Here is an 8532-nt window from a genome sequence, read left to right on the forward strand (position 1 = left end):
GGTCCCATGCTAGCGAGATCGCTTTGCGGCACAACGAGTTCGCGCCACGATCAAGCTGAAAGTATCCGACCACAGTGTCCGTGAAATTTTGTTGTCTCCGTCGTAACCCACGTACGACACGACGAGTTTTCGTTCACTGGTTTCAATAACGTGCTGTCAGTTTTGATATTTGAGCGAATTGACCAATTATTATCAAACTGTTAGGTGAGAAAATTATCTGTGCTTAAGCGTTTGCGATTTTTTTTTTATGTTTTCAATTCCAAGCGAGATAATATGTGTATGTGAAATATCAAAAATTAAAAATGCTCATATTTTTATCTCGTTTGAAAATTAAAATATCGAATAAAATCCGAGCTTGAACACAAATAATGTTCTCATCTAAAAATGTGATAACAGGTCAACTCATTTTTAAAAAAAACTCTTAACCACTTTAATTATACAAATCCGTCCTAAGGATTTTATATTCAAAAAAACAATAAAGTAATTTTTTTTCTCTAATATAATCCTTTTAATTCTTCTGCACATTGTGATAGTTTAGATAATTATAAGTTTGTATCTACTACTCTACTAAATTATTTGTAAGTATAAGTTATAAGAATTATTTAAAATCTATAAAAACTATTTGTTAATAAATGTTAATATTTTCTGTAATGTCAGTAATGTCACTGCTCACACTGTGCATAAAATAAATTCAAAAACAAGATAGTCATTATTTTAAACGAAATCGTTGTCGTTTTATCAAATAGTTTACTAATTAGTAATTACTTTCTAAACTAACTGAAGTTTAATATATTGATTATAATTTATAATGAATTTATTATTATCAATTTTTTATGCGAAAATTATAATAGGTATTACTTCCTTATGCATTTCTATGAAAAAACACTTTTTTACGTTATTTATTTTCTTTTACTTATTAAACACCAACTTAAAACTTATTATAATTTTACGAGTTATTATGAAGTATAATTATTAATTACTTTTTTGAGGATACTACACCTACTAATGTCTAATTTATTAGATAGTGATACCATATTATCAAGGCCGGATTAAGAACCTATTGGACCCCGGGGCTGAAATTTCGGGTGATTGTAAACTCCGCCAGAATACCGGTTAGGTTAAATAAATTTTAAATATTCAAACAAAATGTATAAGAGCTTAGGAAAAATTACTTAAAAACATGGTCTGATCGATCTCGAGTAGTCAAGTAGATATATTAACGAGTTCAAATCAGCTTTCAGAAGTCTTATGGCGTTATTAGGTCCATCGGTATGATTGACAAAAGATTGGTACATTTTGGTTGAAATAATATTCAATAACAATTATTGTCCCTTTAATGTCGATTGATATAAATAAAATGTATTATACGAATGTATTACAGACTAGTTATATAATACGGGGGCCCCTAATCATGTGAGGTCTAATTAATTAGGGTTGTACGTGTCGGAAAGCACGTTGATTTAAACGGTCCGGAGACCAGGCTATACAGTCCAATGCCGCGGAACATAGCGGTACAGACGGCTTCTGCGGGTGATACATCCGATTTCGGGTTGCCTCGATCGTCTGCCGGCGATTTCGGTCGAACCATTAAGTGCATAGAAAATAATATAAGAATGAATAGGACATTACTTATACAGTTATACCAGTTTCATATGGGGCCGTGTGCTTTTTCGGGGAAGAGAGAACGTAAAGAGAGAAAGACAATATAGGGCTTTTTTAAGGTTACGTCCAAAAACTATTTAGAATATTTGTCAATTTCAAATTTGTATTTTGATTGTTGTGTCTGAAAATGAAAATTGGAATACTCAAATTACTCTAAACCGCTTGCGTACATAATTAATTGTAATTAAAATATAGAATAATATAGATCGTTGATTATTACTAATTAATCATTAATGTTATTTATTATCATTTATCAATTATCATATCAATATTGGCACCATATAACATTAAAAACGTATCACTAAATTTTCTAGTGATAAGTTCTTATGTCCTATCCATTCTTATAGTATCTATGATTAAGTGGCCCCGACGACAAATTACATGACAGTCGGCATAATTACATTTCGTTGGTCAACACGGCAATAACGACGCCCCTTGCCACTTGTCAAGATCGAGACGCCTCTTCGCCGCTGAAGGTTCGGCCGGGCCGAAGCGGACGTGCAGTCGAGCCGCGATCTCGCAGATCCACTGGGCGCCCTTTTAGTTCGATGCCGAACATCGCGGCGTTGTTTAGTTCAGGCCGACATCGAGTCCGTTCCAGCGCAAGTTTGAAAACGGCTGAACTAAGCCTCGTGTGTAGCCTACTGTAGCGCACGCGAGTTTGCCGCAGAAGCCTGTAATCTGCAGGGTCCGCAACCGATAACGGACACCGAGGGGCAGTGGTCGCTGTGTCTGCGATCTGTGTGACCGCGTCTACCGTCGGTGGTGCCAACGGCGGTATTTGAACCGGCGGTTGCGCGACGCGCGGTGTCAGTATTGGCCGGTTGGTGTAGTAGCGGCGTCAGTGTTGGCCGGGTAGTGAAGTGGCGGTGTCAGTGTTGGCCGGGTAGTGTAGCGGCGGTGTCAGTGTTGGCCGGGTAATGTGGTAGTGGTGGCGGTGTCAGAGTCGACGCGACGGCGGTGGTGGTAGAGAATAGCGATAGTGGTGGTGGTGTCGTACATTATTGTTATAATATAATATAAATTATAATATATGATGACTTCCCTCGCGGTCCCTTGCGCAACAACCGCGGCTTGTTCTCCTATACCGCGGATATTATGTCACAAAACCGCGATCAAGTACCAGGGTTTCATGTACCGGTGGTGGCATTTCGACCGCGGAACTCGACCTCGGCAATCGGATCGAGTCGAGCCACCAGATCAAGTGTCACGCGCACCAGGACCGCATGCCCGAACGTCGTCGGGACCAGCGAAGCCGTTTCCTTCGTTTCGAGCAATCTCTCTCCACCGTCACCGTGTTAACCCGGTAACAATATATTAAGTAAATAGCTAATATTATAATATAGCTCATTAATTCATCACATTAATAAGTTATAATAGTGTTATAATATAATAATAATAATATAATGTAGTTATAACTTATAACTTACAAGTATTAAGTCATTGTAATGATGATTTCACTTCGATCTGTCTACGAGTGGGACAAGCAAAGTGCACACGATGTACACACTACACAGATCTAGAGGATAGACTGCGAAACCGACGAACCACGGCCTAGGTTACGCTGGTTGATGGTCGTTGGGGTTCGACTCGGTTCAGTCCGATATACCAATACGGTCGACGTTATGTCACGTCCGTCGATATCCGTACCAGGAGTGTATGTTCAATGTTGCAGTGTGCAGGGCCAATATATGTTGTAGTTAGACAGTATTACTTGTTGAGTATAATATTATTATTGTACAAAACTATCTATACTCAATGGTTATAGTGTATTATAATATAATATTATTACTGTGGTATATGAGAATTAATTATAATGTTCGAACGATTGTATTAGTCTTTTATTATGTTACATATTATCTGCACGCCCCTTATACGGTACGGTTGTATACTTGTATCTAAACCGGCCTTATTCTGCAGGCAGTAAAACCCAAAATCCAAATTGGGCAGTATCAAATATAAGGCACCGTGTTCGGGGGGTTCCCGTCGTGAGGCTTGACGGGGTAGCATAGGCGTAATTAGGGGGGCTTGGGGGGCTTATATTAATAATAACTGTATCTATTAAATGACAAATGTATAACAAAAATTAATAAATTCTAACGAGGATCGATCTAGAAATTGTCGAAGATCGACTAGTCGGTTTGGTCACCCCTGGTATACAGCGTGATAAATGGTCAATTGATCGAGAACCACTGCCTTAATGCTTGAGTGTGTTAAGACTCAAAACTTAAAGTTACTTTTAGTGAAGATTTTTCAGATCAAAACTCAAAAGGTCCCCAGTTTTTGTCCATTGTGACAAGTTATTCCATGGTCCGATTTGAGTAAACAAACAACTTCACTTTATATCGACTTTTACTTTTATTAAAGTGTTTATTTAATATTTCGATGTTTGGCCGAGAAGTACCTATTTATTATGTTGTAATTTTAAATAATTCTATTAAGAAAAAAGAAGGGGGGGGGGTCGTCATTATATAAGATACTAAATAAAAAGAGATATATTATCTACACGTAAATGTTGGAAATAATATATTTTATCAACATTTAATCATTCTTGTATTGCATAATTCTTAACTATTTAAAATATTTAATTGAGATAATAAGTAAGAATTATCTGTATTATTATATAATTACATACGAATTTTAATTTATTATATTTATTCGAATTTCATAAGTATATCTACTTATTGTATAAAACTTATAAGTTTTAACTAAATTGAAAATACATATTATATACATTTAGATAACCCGATATATCGAAATTAATAGTTTAATTTTTAATTTATAGCAACAGTGTCAATAATATATACTGTCAAATGTCGGTATTATGATGGATGGTTTTGTCAAAGTCAATTTATCAATACATTATTAATTACACTTTAATAAAAGTGAGTGAAATCAAACATGTCGCAATGATGGTCAGCGCCCAGCGGTAAGTGGTAACAATCACACTATAAACACTTAAATTTCATAATAATCCATTCCTACGGAATGACTCCTGGAATTGATTATAATATTTTTTAAAGAAATATTAACTTGAATTAATTTCATATTTTTAAGTATAGAAACGTAATATTATTGTAAATAATTTGTTTTTCTCAGAAATGTGTATTTAACACAACGGGGAAGAAAAATTTCGTTTATTAAATTTTTAATCGAATAAACAGACGTTTCCAAAATTCTAATCAATATAATTTATTAATATTATTATTATGTTGACATAGGTACTAGGTACTAGTTGGTATTTTTTTAGTAATAATATTTTATTAAATCTTAGGTAATGTAACATAATAAATAAGTGTTCTAATAATGAACTGTAAAGTGTTTACGTCCATGAAGTTTTCCCCCTCCTCCCCGATTTTGACATAGATAGTCCATGGACTTGCAAGTTAGTGCCAATATTTATCAACAAACATTACAAAAAATTGCCACCTAAGACTTCATGACCAAAATCTGCATATTAAAATTGGGGGGGGGGGGCAACTTTACGTAACCCCCGACATGTCTTATTAGTTATTACTGACTTTTGACTTGCCAACGTTTAAGTAACTTATTGCAATCAACTTCATGTGGACGTGAAGTGTTTGACTAATAATGTGTTTTCATACTTAACACAAATCACAATATCACATTGGTAATATTATATTTGTGAGGTATTTTGTACACATTGTACTAAAATATAAAAAAAGTTTTAACTTTGAAGGTAAACTAAAGTAAAGTATGTGACCTTTTACTTATTCAAGTATTTAATTCAAAATTCGAACGAGTAGTTTTTAAAATGTTTGTTTTAAGAATAATAATCCTTAATAATGATTTACAATAATAATATAAAGTAAATGTAATATAAGATCTGATATATATTAGGTATGCTAACACATTTTATTAATTATAAATACGGAGAGATTAATATTAATCATAACAATTTTTAAATTACTATGAAGCCTCTATATTATCCAAACCTCATCGTGGACCAATAATCCTTAGTGTTTTAGTATACATAGTTAAATACGTAACTAAAAATAATTCATTCGAATTTTAATTTTGACACGTCAACATTTTCAGAAAAATTGTCTGCTGAATAATTTACAGTAAACAAGCGGGATCTCCTTTGAAAAACAGAAGGTTGCATCACCACAGAAGTACAGAACTACACTCTATTGAAGTAGGTAGTAGGTGAACAAAAATCTCAAGAATTTGAAAATACGATTTTTAAGTATATTTAAAAGTTCTAAAAATCAGAATTTGAATAAATTCATTATTTGGAAGGGACGGAGCACGCTAGGTGGAATCCCCTGTATATATATATTTAATATAGCCAATATAGGTATATATAATATATTATCTAAGATAACTCGACAAGAAAGTTGATCATTAAAATGTAGCAATTGAATTAGTATAGAAATAAATAATAGTTATATTTAATTACCAATAATTATGAGAAGACGAACAGTGTAAATGTATTTTTTAATTTGTATCTACTACCTATTTATAATAAATTATATGCAATTGCGTGTACATGAAAAAAATATAATACGTCAAAACTATTAATCTGAAACTGTATAAGTAATAATGTGTATAATATACAAAAGTTAAGAGTTTACGCTTTCGCATATAATATATAATATGATGATTATTATAATATCTTATTTAAATTGTATGTGCATTGAACACACGTCACATACATTAATTTGTTAGTAGGTAATCAATATTTTTAATGATGCGTTCACACGTGTGCGCATTTTATTGACTGCCTATTAGTACCATAATTATTTCAACATCTAGATCTATGATTTATGTCGAAATATAATTTGCACATTGATTGTAATTCATCATTTATCTATTTAATTATCCTCAATGCTACAGACATAATGTCGTAATGATCAAATTAAGTGCATATTTTAATACCACGGTTTCGTATACATCATATAAAGTATAAACAGATCATAATATTTTAGTGTATATTATTATTTCGTGTTATACAGATTGTATTATGTAGATACCTATACTGGTAACTAACGGACGGAAAAAACGGGTGTAATATTAAAAGGTGTTAAGTTTCAGCATTTTAATGTAAGTACATAATATGCGATATAATAAAATGGAGAAAGTGAAGTGTACTTGTGATTAAATTTTGCGTCTGGGGTGTCATTAAATTTTAAAAAAAAATTCTTATATATAGGTACGTCCTAACAAAATAGAATTACTTATACCGATATAAAATAATGTGCTTTGTGTTAAAAATTATACAAAATAGAAACTTTAATTCTCCCCCATCGATTCGAAAGATGACAAGTTAGAAAATCTCAATATTTAATATGCACGCATAACTCATATAACCTGAAAAAGACGCTATAAGGCCTATTAAAGTTATAATTGAAACAAACAGAGCAGTAGAGTAGGTACGCATTCGAATTTTATTCAAATGACCTCAGTTATTGGTTTCTCTAATTTTTATAGAAGCATATATTATTCTATAATTGGGAACTAACAAGAGATATATTATGCATACATTTAAAGGCAGTGTCGTTGAACTTTCAACGCTTCAACAGAGATGTCGATTTTTGATACTCGTTTAAAAATTAAAATACTAGGGCTGTACCTTTTACAGTACCTACTCTTGAATCCTTGAATAGGTACGTGATATTATTATATAAAATATAATAAAGGTACATAATATACTATACAGTAGCGCAATATGTGGGTTTTTAACAAAAATGTATTACGTTATTTCCATTGAATGTTAATAAAAATAATATTATCGCGAACGCAGAACGACCAAACGTCACAAAAACAAGGTATAAAAATTAAATGTTTAAATATATATTTGATAAAATCCACCTGGTATGACATTATAATATTATTGGGTAATTCGTACTTAATTATAATGTATAATTATTAGTTATACGAATTAACCTACATTTATACGCTATACGTGACTGAAATACCAAATTATTATATCGTGGTGACGTGATTTGTATATAGTAACAAATTAGAGCGCGGAAGTTATAGTAATTAAAACAGATAAGTCGTACATGAAAATATGCATATAAAAAAATCTAAAATATGCAAACAAAAATTTTAAATATACTAAAAATTTAAAAATAAATACTTATTAATTCTTTAGTACTTATATTATAACATTATTATTATTATTATTTGTATTAAGGGCTTCGCTACGGTCATTATTTAAGGGACAACATATAGGCAATTTCTAATCTTATCATAGCCTCCGGGATCTATGTGTTAGTTGTAAATGATTATTAGTGTGAGTGAAATTAAATGCAGGTATCCTCTCTCGTACGCACTTGTCAATAACTCGATAACCATATAAATTTCACTACACGAATTTTACAAAAACATACATTTGTTTTGACAAAATTAAAGTTAGTTAACGTTGTCTGATTTTGATTCTGAAAAAAATATGCGACGAGGTTGATTTTTATTTCCAACAACCTATAATAAAACATTTTAAAAATTATAATATTCCCTCATTTACAAAACATTATTCATTAATATAAATAAATATTACCCAACCTGATTTTCATAACTGTCTTTTTTGTTGTGAGAGACTTTAAAATTGAAATCATCCGACGAACGTTTTAGTTTTTATAGTGTATTTTACAGAACAACTTACGCTACTACTAGAAACAGCTATTCTGTATAGTATGTCATTTTAGATATTATAATTTATAAATTATAGATACTTATTTTAATTTCAACGAAGTATAAATTATAAACATCGATAAGAATTGTGAATATTATAATTGTCATTACGTTTGTCAGCTGCTCTATCGCGACAGTTGGTTACTGTTTACATAAATTTATAAATGCTGCGACAGTGCCACGCCATATGAGTCCTTCTCAATATTATAT

The 8532-nt window shown here is 31.8% G+C and overlaps 1 long non-coding RNA gene across 1 annotated transcript; it reads left to right on the top strand.

The window, feature by feature from the left end:
• The first annotated feature begins 1983 nt into the window (after positions 1–1983).
• On the top strand, positions 1984–6132 carry LOC107884182. Its single transcript, XR_001679759.2, has 3 exons — positions 1984–2968; positions 4448–4591; positions 5722–6132. It is a non-coding gene; the product is annotated as an uncharacterized LOC107884182 (long non-coding RNA).
• The last annotated feature ends 2400 nt before the right edge of the window (positions 6133–8532 follow it).

The sequence above is a fragment of the Acyrthosiphon pisum genome, chromosome A1, assembly GCF_005508785.2.
Source record: "Acyrthosiphon pisum isolate AL4f chromosome A1, pea_aphid_22Mar2018_4r6ur, whole genome shotgun sequence".
In the NCBI taxonomy this organism is placed as follows: domain Eukaryota; kingdom Metazoa; phylum Arthropoda; class Insecta; order Hemiptera; family Aphididae; genus Acyrthosiphon; species Acyrthosiphon pisum.